The 15,513-nt window shown below is 41.5% G+C and overlaps 1 protein-coding gene across 1 annotated transcript in view; it reads right to left on the bottom strand.

Annotated features, from left to right (window-relative positions):
* The window catches only part of syt9a (synaptotagmin IXa), a 221,032-nt gene that overhangs the window by 61,135 nt on the left and 144,384 nt on the right, over positions 1-15,513 (bottom strand). The gene's annotated exons all lie outside the window — the stretch shown is intronic.

Below are 15,513 nucleotides of genomic sequence, written 5' to 3' on the forward strand. Positions count from 1 at the left end.
AGAATGGGTTAGTATGACTATTGCTCACTCTTTCAGTTTAACTGAGGCAAATGTCTTTTTATTTGACCACAAGTAAATCAGGGCATATATTTAAATCCACACGTGTGAAGTTATGAATGCTTTCTCTGTTGCTGAACAGACCTAATTAACGCCAGAGGTGTATTCCATGGGCGTTGCAACCGATGGGATGTTACTTTGCCTGAAACACTTCGTCTCCATGCATACACACCAATACACACGCACACTTTTAATGGGATTAAACAACACTAAAATGTGGAGAAACAAATGTCCTGTTCTGTATTTGACAACAGGTACATGCCAAGTTAAACTCAACTGATTGAACAGTTAATCACAAGTAATCCATCAACCAATTTAGACACAGTTAGACTAAAGTTAATTTAGGTAGAAGAGTACATCTGTAAGAGACCGATGTCGTAAACCATTACAGGTGGAGGCCTACATGTAGTATGTTTTTGGCCACTACGTGTTTAGGCGCTGTTCCGTTTTTTTTTTTTTTTTTTTTTCTTTTTTAAGACGCGGTGTCTGGAATGGGGCACAGCTCTGGAACCATAAGAGCTTTACTGGCATGAAATGTTTTTTTTTCTTGCTAGTGATTCGCTGCACTTGTTTTATTTGGAGACTGATGGCTTGTTTCTCTCTCTCAGGCAAGTTTGGTGACATGTTGAACAATGATAGCCTTCAAGTTGTTACATGATATTCTGGCACAGTAGGCTACCCTGTGCAAGGCACACATTTTGTCTCACCAGTTCGCCTGCTTGATAAGAAATAATGATGGTAGATTGCGTTGAAACCACACACTTAATAATCGATCGACATGCTTGTTTTTTGTATTCAAGGGTATTTTAGGAAACATGTAGGCTACTGACATTATAATAGGCCTTCACAGCAACTTTGTTGTGTGAATGCACCGTGTTTTAGCAGAGGATGTGTTGACTGTTTGGTTCTTTCACATTATAAGATCTCTATCTGAACTTCAATAGACTTTGAGGGGAAGCTGTAATCAGTACATTTCCAAAATAATTTCCTTTAGACTCAGCTTGCAGGCCTTTGTCATCAGCTGCCATGACTTAATTGTGATCCAGAATACAGCACTCAAAAAGTGCATGTATGCAGCAGGTATTGCAAGTTTGGCAGACCTTGGTAGCCCCACCAATTTCACTTGTAACAGCAACCCGCTATTGTTACAGATCCAGAATATAGTATAAAAAAAACAAGCCATTGGGTACTGGTACTGATGGCGATTCAAATGTGATAGATATTGGGGCTTGTCATAAATAAGAGTAGAAGCACATTTAATTATGATGGTAGTTTCAGGAAACCAAACCTCCTGTCCCTGAAGCCTCACACTTGGGAAAAGTTTGATTTTCACCTGATTAAGCCTCAAGTCAGAGTTTCATAGCATATCAAGGCAGGCTGCAAGGACAACAGACCTAATACTGGACACATTGCCTGAAATCTGTTTTGATGTCCGTCTTTATATCAACTGCATAGAAGGTAGGCTTTTGGAACACGTTTGATAATCACACTTGGTGGAACATCTGTCTTTCCTAATGTTCAAATACTGTCCACTTGACGTGGTTGGATTTTCACTGTAATGCAATTATGAACAAGGTGTTCCAAGCTTACAAAGTGCACAGCTATAAAAAGCTTTTTATCTGAACTGTGATTCAGACCGGTCTAGCTGCCACTAGTCATACATTAAACCTGCGTAGTGCGTACATTGCACTTTATCTGAAGTTCAACGATCAGCTGTATCTTCTGTCCTTCCCCTTAAATGTTCCACTTAGTGTGATTCACCCATTGCTGGCTTTGTGAGGCTTTGGTCATCTCGCTCAGAGATGAAATTCAATTGAATGTGTCTAGCTCTAGTCACTGTACAGTATGTGCTTTAATTGTGCCACTGAAGTGGCGTGCGTGTCGTGACATTTTCAAGAAAAAATGACTACTGAAGTAGTAAACACTTCAAATATCACAATATTTACAACAGCGTTAAGGCATAGGTGGGCTATTATATTCAAACGTGTGGTTATTCCCAAATATAAAAACTGAATAAATCTGCCTTATAAACACAACATAACATTGGCATACAGTATGTATAGCATAAATTAAATGTTTTCACCAAATAAAAAAAAGAAAGTAACATTGTCTTGTAAGCCTAACATTGACTTAACATTGTCTTCTAAGCTTATCATAGATCTACAACCCTCTCCAAAAGTGGCACAAGCAACCCAGCATAGCAATGAAGAATAAGTGAACACTCTCGTACACTGACATTATCCAAAGTTAGATAATAGCCACCTAAATATGAAGACCAATCCAAAATCATGTGTTATACCTTCATATGGACCACAATACATACTCTATAGAGAAAGCCATTAAATAGGATTAATGTTGAAATAATTCTAATATCATTTTACTGTGAGTTACCTTGAATGCAGTAGCGGACTATTACTGTACATGTATTTCTTAAAAATGTGTTAACAGTAGACCTAATTTAACATTTAGTTTATCCCTCTTTGGTGAGCTAGCTCTCTACGTAATGGCATATTATTACTGTAAGCTACCAAATAGGACTTTACCTGCAAAAAGACATTCCCATACTTCTCAGAAGTGCAACACAGACCCCAACACATTTGTTTGAGTAGCCTAATGCTTTTTGAATGATTCTCATAGATTTGCACTGTCAAGTGTCCTGCTTCAATACATACTGTATTAGGCCTATGGCCCAGAGGTCAATGTGGCGTCTACATTTAGATTTGTAGTCAAGTCAAGTAAAATTGAAAAGTGTTCTTAAAAGTATTCTATAAAACTACCAAAAAGTATAATCTATAGGGGAAAATAATCATACATAAATTATTACTACCCACCTGAATTGGGTGCACAATTATTCATCCTTCGTATGTTGCTACATGTAACCTCTATCACCTGAAAATGAGTAGCTTAAGGCCTCTCTGTTTATGCAGTTACCAGATGTTGTAGCCGTGCTGAATAAATGCCAACTATCATGACGTTTGTCGTAAAAAAAAGATTAAACGGTTATAAAGATTGTATACATAAAGGTCTTGACCAATGGTATGAACGTGATGAAGTGTGTGGATGTGTGCTGTGCACCAGCCCCTTCCCCTGAACCACTTTGGGACGCCGAGTTTGACACCGCGCTGACAAATGGTGATTTCATGCTCCTGACAAAAGCCTATAATCATACACTCGACGTCTCTCTCGTAAAGCCCATGATCTCATTCTAAGAATGTAGTAGGGGATATTTTTAGAGTGGTGAATATACACAGTGTAATGATAGGCGACATCGTTCAGGGCTCAGCCTCCAGTCGTTGGGGAAGTTGATCAAAAATAATCATGATGCTGCTCGCCTTCAGATATTTTGAATGTTTATTTGCAATATGCGATAGTCAGTGAGAATATTTGATTGGACATAAATAGGCCTACTGTAAATATGGTCAAATAAATTACCTGACCAAAGACACTGTCTGTCCGTCAATAGATAGATAGATAGATAGATAGATGGATAAATCTACCTGTTGGTGCATATGAATATCAAGATGTATTTCTAAATATAAAAATAATGAAAATTGTATTTGGGTGCTCTCTTACAGCTTCAGTCCAGGGCAGTTGCCAATGTAAATTGGCTGATGTTTTCTTCGGTGGCTACCAGATGCTACCCAGAATTATTCCATGCAAAGAATGAGGTTTTGAATAGATTGTAGAAAGCACTGGTTTATATTTTACATACTGTAGGATGCATGGGAGGAAAAAAACAGCCCCAAAAAACCTTTGACCCTATCTCATCTAAGATCATCAGCCTTAAACTGGCAAATCTCTAAATAGCCAAAATAACAGTGCAATGTTGTTTGAACGTTATCTTTCTTGTTTGGCCACCTATATTGCAAAAGTCTGTCTGATTAGCTTAGTGTCATCTGCTTCAGTGGGTTGGACCTTGTTGTTCTGTATCTTTCCATTGATCCTGATCATTGATCTTCGACTGAATGAGGGCCATTTTGGCCTTTATGTTTGTAATTAATGCAATCTAGATCCAAGCATTAGAAGATTGTCTTTCAGACTGAAGGCTTTTTTTGTCCGAATGAAAATAGATGTAACAAATGATGTAAATTGTCAGTTTTAAATTGGTCCTTTTAGTTTTTGACACGTTTTGAATTGGTATGTATTTCATAGTAAATTGCACTAAGAAAAACTAAGTTGACAATTCTCCCCTGCTGTGCAATCCTGACACACATTTTTTGTGGATGTCAGAAGACACTGCATCATTCATGTACAGTAGTGTGTAGTATGTTTGAAAGACTATGCATTCAATTATGCATTGTCTATAAATTTGCAATCATACAATCACATAATGCATTCAAACACCTACAGTATTTGCGTCTCACCAGAAGGACTTTACACCATTATGTACCAGCGGGAACTAGGAATGTAACAGCGAGGAATGATCTAAGACTTGGGCCAGTACAACCGTATTAGTAAAGTAAACGTAAGTTCTAGATAAGGCACAGCCTAGACCTGATCTTCTTATCACAGTGTCGGGCACAGTCACACGGAAGGTGTACCCATATCTACTGTACCCTCGCCCCCACCAACTTCCATTACAGATGCTCTGTGTTAAATTCACTCCACCAGAACTTGCTCGTGTGAACAGCCTTTTGATCTTTGCCTGGCGGATTTACATCCATGTGGTTCAACTTTGTTGGCTCAAAATTGTTCCTTTGAATGACGAAAGAGGAGACCTGACCAACTCTGAGAGCAGAGCGCGCCGCTCTAGAGTTGAGATGTGTCATCCACGGTAGCGAGGCGGCAGGGAGGAAGCAATCCTCTTTCATCAACAGTTTAGTGAGAGCGCCCAGTAGGAATCTCAATTTTCACCCGTCCACCAGAATGTGGACAGAGGCGTGGTGTAATTACAATAATCCATTTATCATTTGAGGGCCGCTGGGACCGAGAGACACAACAATGAAGTCATATATGTGACCAGTTGACATCCTCTTTTGTCTTTTGTGACTTGACATTGCATGGGATGACGGCAGACATAGACAGGCAGGTTCTTGAGTGGACCAGGTTGACCTCTGGCAAGCAACAGTGGCTCTGACATTGACATTGGAAGCCCCGGGCCAATTGGGACATCAACAGCAGTAAACCAGCGAATATGTCACAGCCCTGTGAAGAGAGCTGTCGGACATGTGAGGCTATTAGGGGCATGGAGGAGTCAAGGGGACACGGGTTAGCTAGGGTTTGGACTGTGAACAGCGGCACAAGTGATCTTTCTTTCTTTCTTTCTTTCTTTTGTTCCTTCTTTATTTCCTTCTTTTTTTCTTTGTGTCTTTGAAGAACCCCCCATACTGTACAAAAATGCTCTCTGCTGTTGTGCATGGTTCATAACTCATAGTTACATAGTTAGTTTTATGGTTTGATTTCAGTGGTACTACATCATATAGACTGCTTCCAAACCTGAATGATATATCGTGATACACTTTTTTTAAAAATGTTTGCCGTGTTCTTAGGCCCACCATTTCACATAGCAAAAATGAATGGATAAAATCAATATTCACAGAACTGGTGGAGAGCTATTGGGTATCAGCCAAAATAGCACACGAGGCAATGTGATTTATTGGGCCTCAACTACTTAAGACTAAATAATGTACGGCACAGCTTTGGCACATCATCTATTTTATAGGTTAATTATAGTGTTCTCATATTTCACTTTTGTCCAAGTCAACAGTTTCTTTAAATGTGTGAACCAGTCAAATATTGTTGGATCAACAATAGTTAGCTCATTGACCCAGTATCTATTTGTCATATAGGGCAGGGAAGATAATAGGAAAGATATGCATCACTGTTGTAATTCATCTCTTCGTCTTCCTCTGTATACCTGCAACTCAACAATGTGTAATTACAGTCAGCAATAGAAAGTAGAATGCCAGTCATGACAATAGCCTGTTTCCTCTTGGCGCTGTTTGCCAGAACTGCTTTGATTCATTCATTGGGTTTCTGCAGAATGCCCACACACTTTTGCACCGTCACCTGATCTGACACACAGATTAAGGTGTGGGCCTACAACGCAACACCGGGGAAGAGAGGAAGTCGGTCTCTAGGCACACGTTGTTAAGAGATGGCTCTTTACCAGCATCATTGTGTTTTGGTATGTAATGCAGTCAGCACTTTCTCTTCTTCTGTAAGTCACATGATTACTGTTGGCTCTATATTAGATATTAGATAAGACTAGATTCAACTTTGTTGTTATTGTTCAGAGTACAAGTACAAAGACAATGAAATATCAGTTTGTGTCTAACCAGAAGTACAAAAATACAGAAAAGTGCAATTTGATGTACAAAGTCTAGACAGGTGGTGCATAGTCAGGACCAGAAATACAGTGCAGTGTAGACATTAGTATACAGTTGGTAAACGCAAAATACATAAGGGCTTATTTTATAGTCAAACACTCACATTCCTCTCCTTAGTTTCATCGAGTTTGAAGTAATGGGAATACCTCCATCCCTCAAAAGTTAGTGTTGGCTGCTTGTATGTTGCCATGATTGATGTTTATGCTACCGGCCTGTCACGTACCATGTGGAGCTCTTGACTGTCAAATCTGTCCCTGGGAAAAGTAAGGTTGTGCCAAATTGAAAAAGGAACTATGTTTCGTCACCAAATTTTCACTAGTAGCGTGTCACACTACTTTTTACCCCCAAAAAGTAGTTACGTTACTGTAAGGCGTTACACACAGCACTGCTAACAAGGAGATTATGTAAGGGATAATGTACTGTCTAGCAGTGGTCAGTATTGGGAAAATAAGTCCCGACAGGCCGAACTGTTCTATACATTATCCCGCTTATTACACGATTACTTGCCAAAAGGAAAAAATAAACTCCACATATACACACATAATAGAACATAGCAACGTTGCAACATATGACGGAGGTATAGCTTTTAGCTAGTTGGATTGCAGTCGGCTGAGTAAAATCAAAGATCCTTCACCTCTCTGGTAAAATAGCTCTTGGCCATAGCAACCATCCATTTAGAACTAGTAACAGCAGTGTGTCCTGCAAGTTCAGAAATTAGGTGGTATGTGGTGGAAAGAAATAGTTCGTAGAAAAGCACTCAGACCTCCGTCAAGCAAACACATAACCGCCTCATGCATCTAGACGGTGATACGAATCACTCCCAAAATGTAAGCGTTCCTTCCTTGGGTCATTTCAGAATCCATCCAGAACTTTTTGAGTTATCTTGCGAACAAACAAACAGACAAACAAACAAACACACAAACCCCGATGAAAACATAACCTCCTTGGCGGAGGTAATAACAGAAAATGATTTATCGGCCAAGTATACTTGCGTATACAAGGAATTTGGTCTCTGCATTTTTCCCATCTCATAAAACAATAGTTGCGGTTCGGTACACTTACATGTATGTGGCCCTGTGATGGCCCTGTCACAACAGAGCCATTTTACCACCTCAAACACACATTTCTTTCTGTGAACTGAACACCGAGTCGCCCATTATCCCTTGTGACTGTAGAATGTTGGGAAATGTCCTTCAAGTCAATGGAGGGTTCTAGTAGCATTGTGAAGAGCCGTATAATGAACTTGGATAGTCTTGCAGTATATCAACTGATTGACTGAAGTTACTACTACAATTTTATAGTAATATTCTGTATCCACCACTATCCACCATTGCTGAATCCCCCCCCCCAAAAAAAACACATCCACACATACCCTATGTGCTTCTGTAAAAGTGCCAACAATCGATGTTTTCTAAAAAGTACAGGAGGTTTTGGAATCTATTTCATCCTGAATTGCTCTAAGCAGCGAGTATTCCCCATACATACCTTACTATACACAAGCACTCCCACACACACAGCAAATGAACATATGCACATACCCCATTGGCTAATAAGAGCCACTCTGACCTTTTTTCATGTACCCCAGAGGATATTGATGAATCCCCTTTAAAAATAACCAGACTTGTTGAGTCATTTAATGATTTACGGCCATACAGTCCAGTGTCATTATTAGTTTCATTATGTAGTGCTGTGCTTTGCTTTGTCAGAGTGGGCCTATTATAATGGATAGAGAGCATGAAGCTCGCAGTAGTGCTTTCAGTATGTGTGTGGTGGGGTGTTTCTGTGCTTAGTGTGGATGTGTGTTCAAACAAAAGTGAATTTGCTGAGTTCACTTAATTTTATGCAATTAAATTAGTGAGGGTGAGGTGAAGATGGTAACAATTCTTGCCAGTAACTTGAATGGCAGCTAACAGAAAATCATAACAACATCCTAAAAAGGTGTGTTTCTATTTGAACTACCTGACTATCCTTATTTAAAAATAAGGATACTCAAGGTTTTCGTCACAGTCTGTGCTTGAACTTGACATTGTGTGTACAGTATGTACAGCACAACTATTAGTATCCAAAGGCTCCAAATGATTCAAGGTAGATATGTGAAGGACCAACATTTGCAATTCCTCTCAAACTAGCACAGAGTTTTCCAAGCCTTCCAACACATTCCAGGAACAGATTACTCTAGATGCCCTTTTGCTTGTTTAGCTTTTACTCCAAATTTCCTGATAAGATTTTTAATACATTGTATACTTTGAAAACCACTGCACCATGTCAGCTGTTTTGGTTGAGCACCAGTTCCCCCCCAGAGAAAGACAAGGTTTAGACCTTACAAAAGGTTAATGGAGGACCAGTTGGCTTGAACTGCAAGGTACAGTACACCAACTGAAGCCGGATCAACGTAGAAGTGTCCTCCCGTGCTTCAGGGACATTCATGGAACAACAACACAAGTGGGCTTCCAGAGAAACTCACCATGGGGAGAAAGCCCAGCTTGTCCAACACGTTGACAGACATGGCTTCCTGCTAGATATGACTGGAAAGAAGTGTCAAAGTAAAGCGTTCTAATGAGACCATACTGAGATAAGCATATCAGGCCAGTGCAACCGAGAGGTGCTTTCAGGTCATTAGTTCCTCGGCTTAGCCCTTATGAGATGTCATGAGTGAATCAACAACACTACCAGTGAAGCAGAGTGCACATTTCAGAACAGTGTCATAGAAAGTTCTTTTCCACCAAACGCTGTTCCAGGAAGGAAGAGTGCCTCAAAAGAGATGAATGAGTGATTGACCTCTGCCTCATGTAAACCCATAATCCGCTAAGATTGATGATATCCTTGTTTTCTTGAAATACTGAAGAGAAACACTGTTTTTTAAGGTGGAGGAAAAACAGCAAACTTTTTTTTGCAAAGATTAAAAAAAAAGAAATTGTACAAAAAAAACAAAAAAAAACAATGGTACGGAGCCCGTGAAGGGTCAGGTGTGTGAATATTTTTGAGTGCACTTTTGCGTTCCCTCGCAATACTTTTTGCGTTCCCTCGCAATACTTTTGCGTTCCCTCGCAATACTTTTTGCGTTACCTCGCAATACTTTTGCGTTCCCTCGCAATACTTTTGCGTTCCCTCGCAATACTTTTTGCGTTCCCTCGCAATAACTTGTATGCCCTTAAGCTGCAGGTTCCGTTTGCGGAGTGGGAGGGGTAGAGAGGGAGCAAGGGTGTGTGTGTGTGTGCGTGTTGGTGTGTGAGATTGGAGTGGAAGAGAGAGGCATGTTACAGGGACCTGAGTGATGTGAATGTAGGCTATATTATAAAGATCACAAAATAAATTCTCTGATCCAAACCACTGTGCAAGTTATTAACCCGCTGCTGTTGTGAAGGAGAGAGGGAGTTAACCCGAGTCAAGTACCTCGGCCCTGGAGCAGCCAAATATAAGTCTCCCCTGAAATCTCAAACTACTGACGTAAACAAAAGTTAGCATTGGGCTCCGTACAGTGGCTAGCCCAGGCTACAACAGGTTAATCCGCTGTCAACTCTCATGCTGCGTCGAAACAAGCCGTTTTTCCTTAGCAGACGCTTCAGAGTTTTCATGCTTATAATCACATTGTGTCTCACAGACAAATCCGCCAGTATATTGCTGTAGCCTATGTGAGCCCCAGGTTAAAGTAAAACTTAATAATGTCCAGATTATCCATGAGTTGAACTGCAGTCCATGTAAACCTGTATGGTGGGCTAATGCATGGAGCCCAAGTTGACAGGAACACATACAAGTTATTGCGAGGGAACGCAAAAGGTATTGCGAGGGAACGCAAAAGTATTGCGAGGTAACGCAAAAAGTATTGCGAGGGAACGCAAAAAGTATTGCGAGGGAACGCAAAAGTGCACTCAAAAATATTCACACACCTGACCCTTCACGGGCTCCGTACAATGGTGCCTTTACCATTTTTTCTTTCTTTCAAAGGGACCCGGAAAGTCCCACACAGATAGTTCTCAACACCTGCACCATCTATTGTGATGAGTCTGCCCCCCCCCAACCCCCAACACACACACACTTAACCATCAGGTCAAGGAAACAGCTGCCTTCCCCTAGTACTAACAACTGAGTAGCATGAGGCCGCCAGGCCTAAACAACCAGTGTTGTGATTCAAAGGCTTCATGGGCATCCCAGCTTCCCTTTCTCAACCCATTGATACTGCTCACTAACTTCCACAGGGACTGTGCGCTGAAGGCTGAGATAAAGAGAAAGTTCAGAGAGAAAAGGGAGAGATACTGAGTGAATGAGACAGAGAGAGAGGGGGGAGAGAGAAAGAGAGATTCCTCAGCTGTGATGTGTTGCCATTGCCAATCTTGTTTATGTAATCTGGAGCCTACACAAAGCATGCGGAAGCTGGTTAATGTGAGTGCCTCTATTATAAGGTTAAGTCCAGTATAGACAGACGTTTTTCTACATCTCCATAGCTGGTAAAAGGGCTTCCTGTGGAACAATGAGGCCTCCCCTATGAGTGTGTGTGTGTGTGTGTGCGTGTGCGTGCGTGCATGAGTGTATCTGTATGTGAGTGTGTGTGTCCGTGAGTGTGTGTGTGTGTGTGTGTGTGTGTGTGTGAATGCGTACGTGCATGTGTGTGTGTGTGTGTATGTGTGTGTGTGCAAGTGACAGATAGCAATCGCTGCTTGTAGAGGCAGGACATCTCTGCAGCAGAAGAGAAAGCTGTGACCCCTGTGGGATCCTGAACACAGATCACACAATGAGGCCAAGCCAAGTGACCCGACCTGGCGCACCATCAACCCCAAATGACACAACCGTGTCAGCCCACATCAGGCCAATCCACACACCCCTGTAAGCACGACTGTTGCCAGGGGGATCACTTTTGTGTACTGTGTACATTCGGGACATTATCAGTGGTACGTGACGGCCCATTAACTTCTCTGAATTGGATTAGTAATACTGGAAAGAGTGAAAGTATAATATGAGGTGTATCTCTGGTCAAACCTCGGTGTTTCTGACTCAGCTTGCTGTTGCAAGTTTGTGGTGGTGCATCATTAGATGGTGAGATAGAGAGTGCTGCTTGAAGGAGATGGTGTCTTTTACCCACTGGCGGATGTGTCTTTACTTTGGTCAAACTTTCATAGAAACGCCTCGGCCCTTTCTGAGAAGATGGACAAAGATTAATGAAGAGATGGTCACCTGATATATGCTCCCTACATGTTCTCATGCATAGGTCATTCTATGCCACTTAAAAACCTGGTTTAATTTGTTTTTGGGGTTTAATTTAATACCTTTTTTTTCAATCAAAGGTAGATTCTCGTGAGGTGTTTTAGAAGAGCATTACATTTGGAGTTAAATACGGACTACACCTACAAAAGTCCAGTGCTACAGTCTCCAGAGGTGCAATTGATAAAATCAGGCGGCTACATGAGAGAGAGATCTTATAGCCTCGGTGCACAAGACCTTATTTCCGTGGAACAAAGACTAAAGTTTGACACAAAAGTCTTGAAATGCAAATGCATGCAAATCAAATCAGATCAGCAGGACTGTATTCAACCACATTCATATTCAGTTGAACACACACTGAAACACACACACACATGTGAAAAAGTTGGCTCAGAAGACATAAATACAGCAGAGCATTCTCAGATTAATACGTCTTCTCGCCATCCCACACACACACTTTGTCAAAGTGACAGACTCTAGTGTCAGTAGGTGCATATCAGCAGTTTGACACCTCATCGTACAGCTGCACCAGGTATACTGTGTTAGAACACTTGATTTGTAGTTTGCCTTTATAGAACAAAATAAAATGCTTATTTAAATAAAATGCAGTACAACGCTTCATGGTCTTTTGGGCCCTCACCGTCGACTTCAAAGCACATAACCCTAACCTTACCCTAACCCTTGACTAACCCTAGTGCCTTCCGGACAGTGCATACAGTAGATTGAGTTCAACACTGGTTTGTCTGTATGTGTGTCAATCATCAACCAAATAATTGTTCCCATAGGAGTCCTACGCTCCGTGCACAAGTCAACACACGTGTGCATGCACATGCAATGTGTTCACATGCAAAGTGTCCCGTTTTGAGATTTTGAAAATCTGCTCATCCTAAGCTACTGTAAACCCTTGTGGATTTGTGGAACCTTTCTTATTCCTCATCTCTCTAGTGCATTTGCTTTATTCATCTTGTTTCATCTGCTAAAGTGGGAGTTTCTGAAAATGACTCTCTCACCATCACTTGCTCGTGTCTGCCACTGGCCTCGCTGCTTTCTGGCATCAGTGGAACCCAGAGTGAGACTGAACTGCACTGAAACCCCGTGTCACTTGAAACCCATGGCGTGTTAAGGCAACAAACTGAGTTAAGAGCAGGCAATTTGCTTGTGGTGTCTCCACAATGGCCCTGGTGCGCAGCGTCTCTGGAACCGCTGGAACAATGATGACCAGTTGTCAAATCGTGTTCCATAAACTGGACCAGCATTCCTCTCTGCAATTATCAGGCCAGGCCAGCAGTCCAATCCAATACACCTACGTGGCCCAGACAAAGGCAACAACTGTTCCGACACAAGGGCAGCCCTCAGCCAGTGCCTCTTAGCTGCCTGGGCCTGCTCATGGCGAGCGTTTAAGGCTTATTATTATACTTAATGCAATAAATAGTAGAAATGTTGGCACTGTTCTGTCGTAATGAAATCACCATGACATGCGGGAGCGGCTGGACGGAGAAAGGGTCATCTTGATGGCAGAGTTAGTGTCATTTGATGTTCCCCATAAGACTGGCTAAACAATTACTCAGAACTTCTCTGTGCTCCATCACATGGCTAGTGCAGATGCAGTCTGAATGAGCTCCAATGTGATCCCGAGCCAGAGGGGTTTTTTTTTTTTTTCTTCAAAAAATCTGAAAGAGACTTCGGAATAGAGGTACCCCGGTATTTTCTTTTTTTTTTTTTTAGTGCTCGGTTTGATTCAGAAAGTCATTGCTTGATAGTCTGCAGGCGTGTTCCATCAACGCTGTCAGTTTCCCTTAAGCAAATATGAACGAACTGAAAGAGTATTTGAGGCCGAGCTTTAGCCAAGAGCTTATATTTCATACACATAGCCATATTCACACTGCATAATTACGTGTTAATGGCCAGCACCACCGTTTTGTGAGGAAAGATGTTGGTTGTAATTCAGTGTAAAATGAAATATTCCAGATGTAATGGCAAAAAAAGTGTTTAAGCCTACCCACTGGCCCCCTGATGGCCCAAGCAGCCACCGTTTCCCTATTGACGAAAGACAAGCATTGTACACTGAATACTACACTTCACAGGCTGGATTTCAGTGTTTCTCAAAGGACTTGTGTGTGAAGCACAATTTGTGTGAGGGTTGAAATGCGAAGTGGCACACTCAGTCCTCCAGCTGGAAATTTCCGTTACAACACAGTCCACACGGTTATGTCAAAATCATTAAGGCACCAGAGGGAAAACAATAATGGCTGTAGATTTGACTTGACCTCTGTTTGTTTGTCATGCTCTCAGACTGGTTTGTGTGCTTGCCTTGGGACATACCGAAATGATCAAATGAACAACCAAGCTGCAGACCATCACCACTGTTGTAAAATAAGAGGCCTCCCTTGAGACAGGAAGATGTTACAAAACACTTCATTTCTTTACTGATACTATTAGTCATTGATGTTTCACTGTTTCAGTTCAGCTAGCCATATCTTCATTTGGCAACTTAAGATATGTGTCTATGTGTAAAACCTTTTGTAGATAATGGTCTTCGCATAGTATTTTACATTTTCCTCCTTATCAGACAAAGCTAGATATTTCTGCCCACATTTTACGCAAATGAAGCACTTGTTATAAGAAAGGCACAATGAAAGCATCTGATATCTATCAGAGTTATTCATGCAAAAACACCCCAGAAGTTGGTCACAGCTATCAGTGCAGACAGCATCTTTCCAGTTGAGGTTCATAGTTGTGGGCTCTTTGAGAGGCCCGTCTTGGGGAACATGATTTCGTGAGAGAGCATGTCTTTGCCATCTGCGGTACCAGTCCCAATTCAGTATAGACAGAGAGGCTAAGGAGAGCGAAGAGTGAATGGCTGCATCTTCCCATTAAACAGCACTCCTCTTCCTACTCCTCTTCTCTCTCTCTCTCTCTTCTCTCTCACACACACACACACTCTCTCTCTCTCTCTCTCTCTCTCTCTCTCTCTTCCCCCTATTCACTTCCCATTTGCCTCAAATAAGCAGCGCCGTGCTCTCCAGTGCTCGGAGGGATCATGAAAAATAATCGCAACATAAATTTACTCCCTTTTCCACCATGCCAGATGAGGCAGCCATTGGTGACAGCCATGCTTTTCCTGTTGTGTCCCAGTCTCACTTCTCCTGGCTGTTAGAGCCATTAACAAGCGCTGGAAATGTTGTGCGTGGGGCCAACTGGAGCCGCACATACATAAAGATACATTAAAAAAAGAGAAGCATGAAAAGAGAGAAAAAAAAGTTGTAAAGGAAAATGAGACAATCCTCTGAAAAGAAATTGTGAACATAAAGCATTATTGACATCGTAATAAAATCCATATGATGAACTGTAGTTGGAAGCTTTTCTGTCACTGTTTTGGAAGAACTGAGGGACTTTGTTACATGGCCACCAGGGAAAAATAAGGGGCTAATACGGAGGAGTAGGAGAATGAGAATGAGACAGAGGAGAATTCCAGTACATGCATACTTCTGAATTGTTTTCCCTATACTTGGCAAGTGTACACTGAAACGGCGCTATCAGTTTGTGTCTTTGTAACCATTCAATAGAGTGGAAAGATCGGTGGGTCACACAGGGTGGGGGGTTGGGGGTCGTGGACAGAGCAGACTGATTGGCTGGTAGCACATAGTAACAGAGCCTTATAGACCAATTGGAGGAGAGTCATTAAGAGTCATAGGCACACATTGCATTACATAAACTATGAGGAATATACTGTAGCTTATCCCCTTTTGAAAAAAAAGATGGCCACAAAGAAGTGTAAAGCAACAAGTGACATGAACAGGAAACGACAGGAAGTAGTTGGACATGGTAACAGATGAGGTGCTAACAATAAAAAAGTAAACACGCACATCAGCCAGCATATCCAAATACATATGTATGCATATACAAGAGGGCTATGTATTTTACTCAGGTA

This window comes from Sardina pilchardus, chromosome 11 (assembly GCF_963854185.1).
Source record: "Sardina pilchardus chromosome 11, fSarPil1.1, whole genome shotgun sequence".
In the NCBI taxonomy this organism is placed as follows: Eukaryota; Metazoa; Chordata; class Actinopteri; order Clupeiformes; family Clupeidae; genus Sardina; species Sardina pilchardus.